The sequence below is a fragment of the Gopherus evgoodei genome, unplaced genomic scaffold (genome assembly GCF_007399415.2).
Source record: "Gopherus evgoodei ecotype Sinaloan lineage unplaced genomic scaffold, rGopEvg1_v1.p scaffold_32_arrow_ctg1, whole genome shotgun sequence".
In the NCBI taxonomy this organism is placed as follows: domain Eukaryota; kingdom Metazoa; phylum Chordata; order Testudines; family Testudinidae; genus Gopherus; species Gopherus evgoodei.
Window position 1 is genome coordinate 1,131,565 of NW_022059994.1, and position 16,653 is coordinate 1,148,217.

At 48.5% G+C, this 16,653-nt stretch overlaps 1 protein-coding gene and 1 pseudogene across 1 annotated transcript in view; one reads left to right on the forward strand and one right to left on the reverse strand.

Annotated features, from left to right (window-relative positions):
• Positions 1–16,653, forward strand: part of LOC115640848 (zinc finger protein RFP-like) — a 1,004,025-nt gene that overhangs the window by 31,734 nt on the left and 955,638 nt on the right. The window lies entirely within an intron of this gene.
• The window catches only part of LOC115640742, a 48,737-nt pseudogene that overhangs the window by 22,293 nt on the left and 9,791 nt on the right, over positions 1–16,653 (reverse strand).

The window sequence follows — 16,653 nt, forward strand, 5'->3', positions numbered from 1 at the left end:
ATTGTTCAGGGTAAGGGGTTACATAGCATCTCCCAGCCCCCTTGCCTATCCCAGCTGCAGGAGGGGGCATCTTGGGACAGACTGAGGGGGCCTGGGAGAAGCAGCCGCCTGGGCCCAGAACAGGAAATGTAACCATGGTGGGAAAAGAGCAGTGACTGGATTTCCACTGGGGATGTGGCTGGTTACAAGGACGGCTCTGCAACGGGATACAATGTTCCAACATGTTGTAATTTCACTTCCTCGCTACTCTGAATCAAGGCCACATGAAGATTGTCCAAAATTCGTCTGGCCAAGCACAACGCTGTCGTATCCCCTTTCTGATGTACCCCACAGCATCCTCCCCTCACTTCCCAACAGGGGGCGATTGTGAAAGTGGAACCCCCGCCCAAGACAAACTTGTTTCTTGATCTCCAGGCAAGTCAAAGGAGGTTGGCCTTGCCCTGGAAGAGCCCAGCTAGCTTACAGATGGGGAAACTGAAATACAGTCTGTGTCATGCATTGAGCCTGCCCATTCTCATCAGACACCCCAGTCTCACCTGATTCTCTGTTGTCAGCACTGTGTGTCTGCACCATGCACAGAGCGTGCCTGCTCCCCCTGTCCTGGCACTGCGTGTCTCTGCCGTGCACTAGGCATGACTGTTTGCAGCTCCCCCACCCGTCAGTGCTATGTCTGCGTCATGCCCCAACTCTGCATGTTCTCAGCGCTGGGTGTCTGCCATGTCCCAAGTCGGCTGGCTCAGCTCTCCCAGCCTGCTCACAGTGCTGTGTGCCTTCAACGTGCACACAGCTACCTCCCCTGCCCCCAGTCTCAAGGCTGTGCTTGTTCCATGCACTGAACCTGCCTGGTCTCAGCTGTCAAGCCAGTCTCAGGGCTGGATGTCTGTGCCATGCTCCAAGCCTGGGTCAGCTGCACCCTTGTTTCAGTGTTGTGCAGTTGGGCCATGCACCAAGCCTGAACTACTGGCCTGTGTGGCTAGTTGAGCTGGTAGGTTTATTTCCAAAGGCCGAAGGATCAGCGATTGAGGTGGGGGCATGCTGCATTAGACAGAGACCTGGCATTAAGGTGTATATTTCTAGCAGTGAGAGTAATTAAGCACTAGAGTTTCTCCCATCGACATAGCTACTGCCTCTCACAGAAGTGGATTAACTACACTGATGGGAGCAGCTCTCCTGTCGGCGTAGGAGCATCTTTACTTAAGCATTACAGCGGCGCAACCGCCTTGGTGCAGTATTTTAAGTGTAGACCTGCCCTAAGACAGGCAGGCTCTGCTGTGACTCTGAGAGTGGCTCCTGTTGTCTGCTGGTTGTCCAGTTCGTGTGTGTCTGGAGGATCGCAGCGTTACAGAGACAGGCATGTAAGAGGGTTGAGAAACTCCTGTCACCAGTATAATGCTGAGCAAGTCAGTCTTGTTCCCCTCACCATTTTATTGTCAGTCTCGCAGCACTTCATGTTTTTCTTAAAGTCCCAGCTGCTGGAGTGGATAGATTTGAGGGAGCTCAGATTATATTACAGATACATTTCCAGCCTTTATGTTTGGGTAGCAAAGACTGAAAACTGGAAACAAGAACATGCTGAAAGCTGGGAAGTCAGAAAGCAAAGCAAAATAACATAATATATAAAAAGACGTTTAAGCCAATCCCATGATTGTGGTGGGCCTGACACAGTTTTTGAATGCTGGAGGCTGGCAAGACTGTGATTAGAATTGCAAAGTGTGATAGCTGAAATGTATATATTACCCATGTCTTTGCTCTACTTTAGCATCCCATATTGAATAAACTCTGCTGCACTGTCACAGGTCCTAATTGCACACCTGCATGGAAAGCATATCTGTTCCTACTCAGAAATTGTACACGCCGGCTCCCAAAGAAGGGGACAATCTTCCCAGTGAAAGAGGATGTGAAAGTAAAGACTGGCTCTCTGCCAGAAGATGTAATGTCATAAAATGTAACTTTCTCCCCTTCGTAATCCAGATAAACCCCAATGTTACTGGGGCTATGATGTAGGCCCAGAGCAGTCTTAGGGGAGGTGAGGGCCCAGTACTCATTCTTTGTGCTCTGCAAAGCCCAGATCCCCTCCTCTGGTGTACAGCTTATCGCTCCCCCATGTATCACAGACTCTTTGGCAATGCCCAAAACCCAAAAATCTTTGTTCCCCACCTCCACTTGCCAGTAACATCTCCCTGAGGTGAAGCCCTTATAGCCCAGCACACAGGGAGCAGGGTAAAACCTGTTCTGTGGCACTAAATATTCCGTGTCTTGGTATTTCTGTATCACACTCTCATCTGTGGACAGGACGGGACAGGGAATTGCCAGGTCTGGATCCGGAGCGGCCTGCACTGCAAGAGGGGAGAGAGGGACAGAAGGAGAGTGTTAAGGTCTGTCCTCACTGCAGAGTTAACCCATGAGCGTAGTCAGCTGCTAACTCTAATGCCCTTCCTGTAGAGATGCATAAACACCTCATCTGATTTCAGGGGTGCTTTCCACCCAGCACAGGCACTGACTCTCTGAACTCACCAGCAGGTCCTGTGATTAGCTCCTCCCCCTCTCCCCACAGCAGCTCCCACCCGCTGACGGGCCCCACCCTCCCTGCCAGTGCCTTCCTCCTCCCACGGATCTGTTGTTCAGAGGTTTTGGGGGTGAGGGAGAGGAGTGGAGGCAGGAAGAGGTGGGGGCAGGGGGCAGAATGGAGCAGGGCAGGAAGAGGCAGGGGAAGGGGTGGGGACTTGGGACAGGGCCTGGGGCAGAGCGAGGATAAAGCAGCCCCCTGGGAACTGGGGAAGTTGGCGCCTCTGTGCAGGCTAAACCACTCCAGTGCTGAGAGTCAGAGAATCTGAGGCCAGAAAGGAACCAGGTCATCTAACCTGACCCCCGTATAGCACAGGCCACCAACCCCACCCAGCGCCCACCTAACCCAACCCAACCCCCAACATTGGCCCAAAGCACGACAGCCTATAGCAAACGGGATTATTTATGTGCCACAGGCAGAGAAGAGGAGGCACCAAGGTGCACCAGTGCCTGAGGCCCCATAATGCAGGGAAATGATTCAGTGAGATACCCCCAAATAATCCTGGTACTTCAACTGCATCCACATGCTGCAAAGGAAGGTAAAAACCCTGCCCCCCATTGTCACCGTCAGCCTGATCTGAGGGAAAATAGCCCTCCAGTGCCTTCCCACAATTCCCCTGTGAAAGACAGACCGGGTACCCCACGAATCACTGGGAAAGAAACACAGAATAGCTCAGCTTACGGTGGCACCATCAGCAATGGGATGCGTTCCCAGAAGTCCTAGAGACTCGCCATACCAGTGAGAACACAGTTTAAGGGAGGTCAGGCTCAGCAGCATGGCTCCTTGCACCCAGCCCAGGCTAACCTGGGTGCCGATCCCCAGGCTTCACTCTGCAGTGCAGACAGACCCTTCCAGGCAGAGCTCAGCCCTGGCACAGACTAGGACCATTTCTCACGCTCCCCAGTAGCCCCGGGCTGGCTGGGGTGGGTCCTGATAGTCAGTCTTGGGGAGCTGCCTGTTGGCTGAAGCTGAGCAGGAAAGTCCCTGTCGTTCCCGCCAGGCATCTAAGAGGTACTGTTTCGGGGGGGTGACAAACTGGGATTTTTTGGTAATTGTTTTTAGGAAGCCTGTATGTGCCTCAGTTTCCCTATATGCAGTGGGTGAAAAGGGAGTGTTTGCTCTTGGGACAGGCTTAGCTGTCCACGTCACTGTCTGCAGCCTGAGGTCCTCAGAAGACAATGGCAAGTCCAATTGCACTGGGAATTAGCCTTCTCGGTGGCACTAATTGTCCACAGCACCGGGATGTGTAAAGTCCATTCAGTGCACTTCACTCATTTTGGGGAGGGAGCATGGTCTAGAGGTTAGAAGCCAGGACTCCTGGGCTCTATTCCTCACTCCGCTACTGACTTGTTCTGTGACCTCAGGCATATCCCTTCCTCTTGCTGCATTCCAGCTTCCCTTTATGTCAAATGGCCATAAAAGATGCCAGGTATTCAGATGCTGTTGCTGGGGGCCATGAAAGGACACAGATAGGTGACTATGAGATCAGAAGAGAACTCCTTCCCCAGCCTCCAGTGGTGCTCAAGGGACAAGGAGGGGGACACAACACGGTTGTGGTGTTCAGTAATCCTGCTGGGAGCACGCTGCTTGAATGAAACCCTCTTTATCCAGGGTTCTGTATCACAGAGCTTCTGCCATGCTCCTCCTTCCTGTCTGGGAAGCCCAACCACTGAAAGGTACAGTTCCCAGTACCACAGGGAGCACCAACCCCCAGGGAGAGACAATGCTCCTTGAACTGATGGACCTATCTTCCATGAATTTATCCACCAATGGTTATTAGTATCCTGTCTTCCGATGCTGGCCAGTACTAGGTGCCCCAGAGGGAATGAAGAGAACAGGTGATCATCAAGTGATCCATCCTCTGTCACCCATTCCCAGCTTCTGGCAAACAGAGGCAAGGGACACCATCCTTGCCTATCTTGGCTAACAGCCATTCATGGACCTGTCCTTCTGAAATTTAGTTCAAAAAAGAAGTCTGTTATGGTCTTGGCCTTCACAACATCCTCTGGCAAGGAGTTCCACAGGTTGACTGTGTGTTGCGTGAAGAAATACTTCCTTTTGTTTGCTTTAAACCTGCTGCCTATTAATTTCATTTGTTGACTCCTAGTAATTATGTTACGAGAAGAAGTAAATAACACTTCCTTATTTACTTTCTCCACACTTGTCATGGTTTTATAGACCTCTGTCATATCCCCTCTTAGTCATCTCTTTTCCAAGCTGAAAAGTCCCAATCTTATTAATCTCTCCTCATATGGCAGCTGTCCCATATGCCTAATCATTTTGGTTGCCCTTTTCTGAACCTTTTCCAATATATCTTTTTTGAGATGGGGCAACTACATCTGCACACAGTATTCAAGATGTAGGTGCACCATGGATTTATAGAAAGGCAACATGATATTTTCTGTCCCTTTCCTAATGATTCCCAAAATTCTGTTTGCTTCTTTGAATGCTGCTGCAGTCCTGATTCTCTGCCTGGTTCAGTACTGGCTTGAGCATGGTCTCCCCCAAGGGAGCTTCCACCAGCTGGGGATGGATGGAGCCCAGCACATGAGTCCATGCTCCTGACACTAGGGGAGGATAGCACAGGAGCTGGTGGGAGATGCTTCCTTAACTCTTTATTTCCCAGTTTTCTGAGGTTAAAATACAGGTTGCTTTCATCTTCTGGAAAAGTAGAAGGCACTGATGGTCAAGCTGCACTCTCTGCTAATGACGTTTTCCAGTAGCGAAGCTTGTCTTTCAGATAAAAAATAAAAATAAAAGGAAATTTCTAGTCCTTATAATTACTGAGAGAAGAGCAAAATGTGACCTGAATATACCCTACTTTCCAATTGTAAATAGTATGTGCACGTTGATACATCACAAAATGGGAATGGGCGACGGGATGGATCTCTGGATGATCCCCTGTTCTGTTCATTCCCTCTGGGGCACCAGGCATTGGCCACTGTTGGAAGACAGGATAGTAGGCTAGATGGACAATTGGTGGGACCCAATATGGCCGTTCTTATGATATAATGATTCCTTCTTACCTTGGGATCCATGACTCTGTATTGGTGGAAACCTCTTGTTTGAATTCAGAAGCTTCTTCTAAAAAATGAATCCTGAGATTTTAAGTAATAATTGTTGGAGGATAATAACCTCATGAAAACTTACCCTCTTTCTCTGCCTTTGAGATCAGAAAGTTCAGTTGATAGGGCAGTGTCTCTGGAGAAAGAAAAGATCAAAGGAGAGCTCATTTCCCCCTTTCTTGCAGGCAAATAGCCTCATGAAAATGGGGCTGGATTCACAAAGAAACTTAGGCAAAGTGATACTCAGCATCACAACATCCAACAGTTAGGCACCTAGAAAGCCACTGTGATTCATAAAGCCTGAGTCAGGCTCCCTGTACCGTGAACGGGGAGAGAGATGCGCCTTGGAATGAGATTCACGAAAGCCAGCATGCTAGGCCACTCCCTGCTTACGCCAGCCAGTGGGAAAGGCCAAGGTGCAGGGGGTGGGGGTGTGTGCTAAGCCCTGGCCATCTCAGGGAGTTCGGCAACTGAGTCTGGGTGCCTCCCTCGGTGTGGGATTCTCAGCTGCGAGCCCTCTCTTGGTTTCCGGCACCTGTGCCATTTTTTTTGGCAAGAAGCCTGCAGGGGTGGAGAAAACCCACCTTACTCATAACTTTTACCCCAGTGGTTGGAGTACTCAGCTGGCCTTGGGGAGATCCCTGGTTCAAGTTAACCCTGTGCCAGAGAGGGAGCTGGGATCTGAAATGGGATCTACCGCCTCTCAAGGAGTGCCCTAATCTCTGGGCTGCAGGATTTTCTGAGGCGGGGTGCCCACATGCTCTCCTGGGGGAGAGGTTCCATTAGGGATAATCAATAATTCATTGGGCCAGAGGCAGAAAGAAAAAATGAGAACATCTCTGTAGCCCGGTGGTTAGAGCACGCCCTTGGGAGCTGGGAGACCCAGAAGCCTTTCCCTCTGCTCAATTATTTATATGCAGTGGATCAGATTCAAAAGTGGAGACAGAGGCCATATTGGACCCCTGTTGGAATTTCTTCTTCTTCTTCTCCAGGGGACAAGGGATTTGAACTGGTGGTCTCCCACCTCCTATTCCTCTACCCTAATCATGGAGCTATACATGATAAGGGAGCTTACCTTTCCTTAGGGCCTGGTTCTTTTGGGTAAATTCACATATAGGACCTGAGCCAGTAAGTGTGCTCGGAGCAGGCATCTCAGATTAGGCCCTGTATGTGAGCTAGGAGGAGGAATACCTGTCTTTCCCCAGTTCATGTAGCTCTCTGGGGCTTATGTGTCTGGACAGCTAGACTAGAACTGCAGTGCGCATGCACAGAAGCAGAAACACAGATGCCTAGGGTACATTTACTGCAAAAATAGAGATGATGAGTGACTTTAGGCAGCTCAGCAGGGGGCTTTGTGAATCCCAGTGTGGTCTGATTCTGGGATTTAGATGCCTAAAATGGCAGGTAGACCCCCAAGTCCTTTTGTGAATCTAGCCCTCACCCTCTCTCTCTGCCTTTGGGCTCAGAAGTCAGTTCAGAGGGCAGGGTCTCTAGAGAAAGGAGGGACTGGAGAGGTGATTTCATGTTGTATTAACTCTGGCGACATTCCTACCGTTAATTAATGTAACTGTGCTTGAGAGAGAAGCTTTAGAGCTTACTCAGAGCTTTTCTTCAGGTCTGTGTAGCTCAAAAGTTTGTCTGTCACCAACAGGAGTTGGTCCAATAAAAGCTGTTACCTCCCCCAACTTGTCTAATATCCTGGGACTGACATGGCTACAGCAGCACTGCATGAAACGATGCTGTAATTCTGAGACAGTCCAAAGGAAAAGACCATAGATTGAGAGGCAGATTCGAATGGGGAGACCTTTCCAGCGAGACCAAACTACAGTGAAATCATCGTCCAAAATACACATCTTGCACATTTCCATCTCCCACTCTCCTCTAAGGATCTCTAAGCACTGGGCGACATTCACTAATTAGCACAACAAGGTAGGTTGGTCATTATTTCCTCCTTTTGAAAGATGGAGGAACTTGAGGTACAGACTGGGATTTTCAAAAGGGCTGAGGCCATGTGATGGCCAACTCCTATTGACGGACAGAGAGAGAGAGAGAGAGAGATGGGTGTCTAAATCCCATAGGTCCCTTGGAAAATCCCAGGCATGGAGGTTACATTCAACATTTTCTATAACATCTGGTGACTGTGTGTCTCAAATTCTGAGTGACCCATTTTGACACCATGAGTTGGGTCTGAGACAATCCAAGTGGAGGCCTGGAGAACTGGCATCAGCCCTGAGCCCTCCCCATCCCAACCACAAAGACGTCTAGCTGGGACGAGCTGAGAATTAATAGGCCAGAGTCCATCTCCTTCCACAGTCAGAGGCGCATCTTGATGTATCATCACCGTAGCAGGAACCCAGATAAATGTTAAGTTACCTTTGAATTTCTTCACAGCCTCCTGCAGACAAATATTTCTTTGGGAAGAGACGCCGACTCTCTCTCTCAGGTCCTCTGGCACGGCCACTGGTTTCTCGAACTTCAGCTTCTCACACCTAGAGGGGGAAAACAAGACAAGACAGAACAAAACCAGCCATTCTAAATCTTTTCTGTCTTTTGGGAGAATGAGCTACCAGAGGCTGCTCTCTCGTGGGCTCATTGTGAGCCTCTAACTCCCACTGGTGAGTCAATTGCCCTCCTCTCTGCAGTTTTGAAATGCCTAGATCCTCAAATGGGAGGTAAAGAGAGTAAGGGGTCCACAAGCTGCCCCTCAGACAGAAGGGCATAATCTCATGGGAAAGGGTGCTCCAGTGATTAAGGGGTTGCTGTAGGACTCTGGAAACCTATGTTCCACACCCTCCTCTGCCACAGCCTCCCTGCGTGACCTTTGGCAAGTCACTTAAGTCCTGATTTTAAAAGGTGCCTCCTGGGATTTTCAAAAGCACCTAACCAAGCTAGGCTCCCAACTGCCACTGATTGCAATGGGAGATGCCTAACTTGCTTGGTAGAATTTTCCAAAGCAGGTAAGTGCCTAGCTACATGTCAGGTGTCTAAATACCCTGCAAAGTCTGTCTTCAGGGATCCAATCCCTTTCCAACATCACGAAGCGTAAGGGGGAGTGGGAAGGAGCTACATACCTGCTCCAGGTGCCTTTGATGTCCTAGAAGAGAGAGAGGGGAGAAGAAAAAAAAGAGCTCAGTCCCACGAGCCAGAAGCTGGCGATTGCTCCTGCTCTGGAGAGGACTCACTTTGCCACCCCTAGTTGAGCTTGAGATGCAATTCTCTGTAGTTGCACCTTTAAAATTCCATTCACAGACTTCAATAGAATGGGGCCCTTAAGCACGCAGCACGATTGTGGGTTTTCTCCTTCTAAATTCTATTGTGCCTGTGCCAATGGCACTTGCTCAAACAGACTCATCAGACACATGAATCCCAGACTTCCATATGCAACTCCTGTGTCCAGAGCATTTGCCTTTCTCAAGCTAAAAGCTCCATTTATGCAATTCTGGTCAGCAATTCTGGAAACTGGATTCATTCCCATTTCTTAATAGGCCCTGCAAAGAACTTCGCTTTCCTAATTATCCCACTTCCTAGACACTGGAGTTGTGCTGTTTACTGCTTCCAGATCATTAGGGCCCTTCATTTTCCGTTTTATATTAGTTAAACACTGATAAATTCCTAGGAAAAAATACCACAACAACAAAAACAGATGGAAATCAGCGCAAAATAACTATTAGTTTTTCTAGGTAAATATCAGGTTTATTTTGGTGGATGGAAAAATGGGAAAAAAGTATTCAGTAGATTAATGCTTTGAATTCCGTTCATCACTGTGGTTTGCTGCAGAACTAAAACAGAGCTCAAAACAAAATGCCCCTCTGAGTTTAAGAAAACAATACATCTCTAATCCCCAAATAAAACTTGTCATTTGAACCAAGAGTTTACCGGTGTAGACTTAGAACTATTAGCCTATAAATATTCACATTTGATAATTGGGCCACCCCATTTGCAGCGCATACACTCAACTTCATCCTTGGCTCCTGTTTTTGTTTCTATAACCTTTTTGAATACTTCTGTGTGTTCTGAAATGTATTCTGATACAGATTTCCATTTTCTTCCCATTTTAGTGCATCAAATCTTTAACCCATTGTCTGCTAACAGTTTGAAATCTGTATGTGGTGGGTGAGCTTCATCAGTACGTTCAGATGCAGACGCACTTCAGAACTTGTGTACATGCCTGTTGGTTATTGCGTGTATCTTCTAGAACAATACGTTCTTACTTCAGCAGGCAGCTTTGCATATACACACAGAGTAATGTATTATCGTAATACAGAGATCTCGTGCAATGGATTGTATTTTCCTAATAAAACAAGTTTTTTATATATATTTGAATGATACAAAAGTAGGATGAAAATCAGAAAAAAAATGAATACTACTTTTTTGTATAACCCAGGAATTTTTTGTAAAAATTGCTTTAAACTGAAAAGGAAAGGGGCTTATGTATGATGTATCAAAAAGGTCTGAGACGTCTGCCTTTAAAACAGCAAAACTGTTTCCACACTGGAAATATGAGACATGTCAAACTTTGTTTTCCCTCGCTTTGCTAAAGGACACGCTGACAGTTTCCATTGGGGTGGGGGACCTTTCCAAGAACTTAATAAACTCCAAAGCTAATCACTCAGAATCTCTCCCTTGCCTGGGCAGGGATCTGGGTGTCTCTAACTGTCTCACCTGCAGGAATTCACTCGTTGGCTGCTGACACTTCTCTTCTATCTCACTGATCAAATCACTGAGTTGGGAAATCTCCTTAGATAGTTTGGTGACATTTTCATCCTGTATCTTCACAATTTCCTTGTCCAACTCCTCCAGCTGGGCCAGCAGCAGTCGCTCCTGTTCCTCCAGGAATTGCCGCAGTTGCTCAAATTCAGACACAATCTTCTGCCTCTCAGCTTCTATCTTTCCCTGTAATGAAGGGACAAACAGGAAAAGGACAGGTCAGGACTAGGGTTGCCAGATGTCCAGTTTTTGACCAGAAAGTCCCATCAAAAGGGAAACCTGCAGTGTCCGGTCGGCACTGCTGACTGGATATTAGAAGTCCGGTTACCCAGAGTAACTGGCTTCCAACACCAGGGGAGCCTGGAGGAGCACTCAGGGATGGCTCGGGGACCAGGGAGAGAAGTGCGAGCAGCTCCCCCATCCTGCCCCAATCACCCCCTTACCCGCAAAGCATGGCTCCCCCTCCCCTGCCTCGCCCCGCCCCACCCCAGTAACCTCCACCACACCCCTAGAGCCCAGCTCAACTGGCAGAGGGAGGGAGGTGGAGAGAGCAGCAAGCGACAGTGAGGGGGAAAGAGGATTGGGGGGTGAGGCCTGGAGGGAAAGAGGCAGAGCCTGGGACGGGGCAGGTTCCAGCGCTCAGCATCCGGTTTTCACAGATGAGAAAGTTGGACATCCCAGACTCTCCCCATGTCCCTGACAGGAACAGTTCTTAAAGTCTCTTTTCATATCAACCTACTACAAACATACGTTTGAGATTTCAGGAGAAAATGCCTGATAGTTTCTAGAGAGAAGATTTTCGGATAGTCTCTCAGCTGGCCTGAATGAATAACATGTTCCAAAGTGCCTTGGTGACTTAGGAGTCCAGTTCCCACTTTCAAAGATACTTTTGTGCTTAGGAGCCTACGTTTCTTTGAAAGTGACTTTTGAAAATAGAACTTAGGGTAAATTTTCAGAAACAGCAAAATCATTTACGAGCTGAAACACAATTAAAAGAAGTGTGTAAGGAGCTGCTTTTAAAGATATTTAGGTGTCTAAAGAGACATAAAAGTCCTGAGAAGGATTTTCAGTATTACTTAGGTGCCTAAGTCCCCTTAACTACAGAGGATGTTAGGTGCTACTTAGTTGCTTTTGAAAAATCTCACTAGGCCTCTCTGCATTTTAAGGGCCTAAATATCTTTGAGAATCTGGTCCTTAACCACTTGCAAAACTGTAAACTTTAGGCTCCATAATCACTTAGGCACTTTTGAAAATGTTACCCAATATCTCTAAAATGATGAGTCTTCAGGTCTGAGTGGCTTAGTATATTCTGCTGATCATCTAGTCTTCTCACAGCAGAAAGGTTGGAAGGTGGGGTCTGACTCCATATCAGGAATACATTGGCAGAGAGCTGTGGAGAAGACTGAAGGAAAGTTCTGCTGGCTATCCACACAAAACGCCAGGTACAACATATACTGTGCAAAATCCTTGCTTTTTCTCCAGCTCTTACATGTTTCATCCGGCATTTTGTACATTACATTGTCCCAGAGGAAACCAGTCGTGTCTGGTGGTTATAGATGGAGATTCAGGGGGAGGATTTCAGTGATACAAAACAGCCACTGGGTACCTATGTCCCATTGACAGTCAATGTGAATTAGGCACCTAATCACTCATACGTGTCTTTGAAAACTATCTCCCCTCAAATCACTGTTTGTAGCTGGATTTGGACCCACTGACGCGTGAGGAATAAGATCAGTGCTTAAGAGTTGAAACTGGAAGCAAGTGGAGGAATCAGCCCAGAGGGATGATAAACAAAAACAAACATGATCACACCCTGTAAGGGTGCTGTCTACAAGAGGCAAAGCGCTTGAGGTTTTCTGGGAGTTATCCAATACATTACAGCTAACCCTGAATCAACTTCAACCTTGCTCCTGGTTAGCACCTTTTATCTCAGTTTAACTGGACAAGGTGAACTCTCCACACCACACTAGGGTCAAATTAAATTAGGTTTACAATGTTTGCATGTCAGGGGTTTACACCAGTATAAAGACATTACATGAAAAAGTGATTTCAGGTACAGCTGTACTACACAAATGTTATGGTGGTGTGTAGAGGACGTGCACTATATTCCCCTCCTAACTTGGGCATAGATAGCAGTGTAGATGGCGAGGCATGGCTTAAGCAAGTAGAGTCACGATATGCCAGAACCCTCTGGGTATAAACCTTACGGACATGGCTCTATACGCCCCCAAGGAGGGTCTTCCCCATTTACAGTGTTAAAAAGAGCAGTGTAGTGTCCCGCTGCCCCCGCCCACGCCACTAGTGCCTTTCCCCACCAAAGGGAAAGGCTCCAGAAGTGGGACAAGGCTCCGGCAGCTCTGCTGCCTCCCCCTGCTGGAGTCTTTTCATTCATCCACCACACTACAGTGTGGACACAGTCTCCTTTTCACTGTGCTGTGTAGTTACACATACCCTGCAGGTCGCCCCAGAGCTGTGCCGCGTAGATGTAGCCATAGCTAAATCAGGCAGTGCCGTGTATAGACCAGGGCTGACACTCTCCCCACACAGAGATACCAATTCTGACTGATGGAACTGCTGGACCATAATAATGGGGACCTACCAGATATTCCTGGCTTTGTGTCTCTCCATCCTGTTTCCACTCCAGAAGTTCTTCTCTCTCTTGCTTCAGGATGTTCAGTCGGGTTTGAATTTGATCCTGAGGCAAGAAAAACAACGTTTGAGAGGGTCAGGTGGCTGAGGAGTCTGTCCTCACAGATACATTTATATACATTGCATGTCCCTCTCAGGCTGTCACAATTGCCTCTTGAGAGGTGGGAGATTATTCTTCATTATTTATTAATTGTATTATCATAACATCTAGAAGCCTCACGCATGGGCCAGGTCCCCAAAATGCCAGGTGCTGTACAAACAAAACTAAAAGACAGTCCCTGCCCCCAAAGAACTTACAGCACTTCTAATAAGCCATCTGACTTCAATAGTTCAGATTTTGATAATGGCATCACGGTTACATTTTGGAACAGAGGGGTACCCAGTTTGAACATTAGTATTCTAAAAATGTTGTGCTGAGAAGTACTTATCAAAGTGAAGCAGAAATACTAACAGTACTTCCCTACATGCCAATGGCAATGCCAACACCACTGAAAAGACCAGAGTTTAAAATTCTAGGGCACATTTGAGTACTGCTGAAATAAGCAATCTTATACTGGAGTTTCCATCCTGACAGTATCAAAAGTAATACAAAAAATGTAGATAGTGCTACTATAGTAGTGTGCACCAAAACACTAATCTGGTTTATGTACTGTGACGTGATAACTGCAAAATGAACAATCTCTCTTCAGCACTGACCCATATCAGTGCACTGCCTTATTAACATCACCATTAGTATGACATGGTTAATATACTGTCAAAACTCAGCCGTGCTGAGCGGTTTATACTGTGAGTGTAAAGCCCTGCCTGACAGGCGCGGTGAGAGGCTGTGTGGTCTAGTGGTTAAAGAACTAGGATGGGCAATGGGAGGCCAGGGTTTAATTCCTGGTTGTGCCACTGAGCTGTTTTGTGAGCTTCGTCAGGTCACTGCCCCTTCAGTGCCTCTCCTCCCTCTTTTTCCCTCGGCGGTGGAGCGGGGTGGGGGCTCCGCCCGGGGGCCGATCGTCCACGGGTGGGGTGGGGGGCTCCGCCGGGGAGCCGAACGGCCGCCTTACCGCTGTCCACGTCCCTGCTCCGGGCCCCAGCTCTGGGGGGCGCGGACAGGGGTAAGAGGGGTGTAGCTCAGCACCCCCACCCCACTCCATAAACTGTTCCAGCGCCACTGAAGCCACATCTGCTGTGGCCTGGGCTCCCCCCGGCCCCGCTCCCACTCCCACTCCCAGCCCCGTGCCCAGCCGTGGCCTAACCTTGTGCTCCCGGGCAGCCTCCTCTATGGGGAGCACCCTGTGAGCGCGGTGAGCCTGGGACTCCCTGCAGATCACACAGATGAGAACCTGGTCCTGGTTACAGAAGAGTTTGAAAGGCTCCTGGTGCGCGTTGCACAAACCTCCTGCTGCTGCTGCTGCTGCTGGGACACTCAGCTGCTTGGCTATTTCTGCCACGTTCCCCAGTTGTCTGTTCGGCCTCAGGGTCCTCTGGGGAAAGGTCTCTCTGCACTGAGGGCAGGAGATGTCTGTGTCTGGTCTCTCCCAGCACTGGGCGATGCAGGCTCGGCAGAAATTGTGCCCGCAGTCTATAGTCACTGGATCCGTGAAAAAACTCAGACAGATGGAGCAAGTAGCTTCATCTCGGAGGCTTTTCAGAGGATTCCCTGCTGCAGCCATGGCTCCCTGCAGCCCGTGTAACAGGAGAAGTTTCGTTTCCTGCCAGACCCAGCAAGCCGCCTTGTAAAGCAGATGCCCAGCTGGGAGCCAATCACGCTCTCCGGCGGGAAATTCTAAAAACAAACATATAACCCATCAACACAGACACAACACACCAGAAGTCACACACCCCCACCCCCCAGAAAAGTCCCCAAACAAGCAAGATGCTACTTAAAGAGATGAATAGGCAATTATATATACAAAGAAGCCAACAGAGGCTTGCTGGATGCAGGCTTGGCAGCTTTCTTTTATATCACTGAATAAACACAGACTCAGATTGAGGTTTAAGCTCAAGACTCTTTCTGGACCTCCTTTGTAAAGCACTTTGAGATCTAGTGAGGGAAAACACTACATAAGAGCCTTACTAATCCCTAATAGTTAGGGATCATTTTAAGCCTTGACCAATTTATTCCTTCCAAAAAAATTATTTGCATTAATTTAACTATTATAACTCGGGGGTTTCTAGTTATTCATGTCAAATATCCAATCCCTTTTTTGAATCTTGCTAAATTACTGGCCTCAAAAACTCCATGTGGCAATGAGTTCCACAGTTTAATTACATATTTTATGTAAAAGTATTTCTTACAGGTTTTGAATTTGATCCTTTTCCATTTCATAGACTGTTCTCCTGTTCTTCTGTTATGAGACAGACAGAAAAGATGATCCCAGTCTTCTCTGGCCCATTCATTGTTTTATACACTTTTAGCTTCTCCCCTCTTAGTCATCTCCTTTCCAAGGTAAACAGTCCCGTTCTTTTGAATCTTTCTTACCAAAAGAGGTTTTCCAGGCCCCTCATCATTCTCGTTGCCCTTCTCTGAACCCTCTCTAATACTGCAATCGCCTTTTTCAAATGGTGTGACCAGTACTGCACACAGTACTCTAGGTTGGTGGTTTTCAAACTTTTTTTCTGGTGACCCATTTGAAGAAAATTGTTGACGCCCGTGATCCAATGGAGCTGGGGATGACGGTTTTGAGGTGTGGGAGGGGCTCAGGGCTGGGGCAGAGGGTTGGGGTTCAGGAGGAGTCAGGGCTCTGGCCTGGGGGTTCAGGCGTTGGGGTGTGGCCAGAGATGAAGGGTTTGGGGTGCAGGAGGGGGTTCTGGGTTGGGGGGGGCTTAGGGCTGGTGCAGGAGATTGGAGTGCGGGGTTGGGGCACGCCTCAGGCTTACCTTCCACAGCTTCCGGTCAGCAGTGCAGCCAGGGTGCAGAGACAGGCTTCCCACCTGTCCTGGCACCGCAGACCTCACTGTGCCCCAGAAGCGGCCAGCAACAAGTCTGGCTTCAAGGCACAAGCAGCGCTGTGAGGTTCTCCGCCCCGCCGTCCCCCCCCCAGCTCCCATTGGCCAGGAACCAGCCAATGAGAGTGCAGAGCTGGTGCTCAGGGCAGGGCAGTGCAGAGGGCTCCATTGCCCCCCACCCAGAGTAGGAGCCAGACTTGCTGCTGGTCACTTCTGGGGCGCAGCGTGGTGTCGGAACAGGTAGGGACTAGCCTGCCTTAGCCGACGGGACTTTTAATGGTCCTGTTAGCAGTGCTGACCAGAGCAGCTGTGACCCAGTCCTTTCCATTCCGCGACTCAGTTCTGGGTCACAACCAACGGTTTGAAAACCACCGCTCTAGGTGAAGGGAAACCATCAGTTGATGCCTCACGGCACAGGCCTGGGGGAAAGTGATCTGGATGCATGGAGAACTTGGTATTGCTCCTCCAATTTTTTGCTGGCTTTGCATTTTTAAGAAATGGTTTCAGAACTGGCGATTGGCTTTTGCAGGCTGGGTCCAATATTGTCTAGGGGCTGACCCATGACCTGTAATGTCTCAGATACCTACAGACCTGCGGACTGCATGTATTTTTTGATGCAAGGGTATTGCAACCTGAAATTACAGGAACGAGGAGCTCCTTCATTTGTATAGTATCAGAGGGGTAGCCGTGTTAGTCTGGGGGTATGGCTACATTTGGAATTTCAAAGCG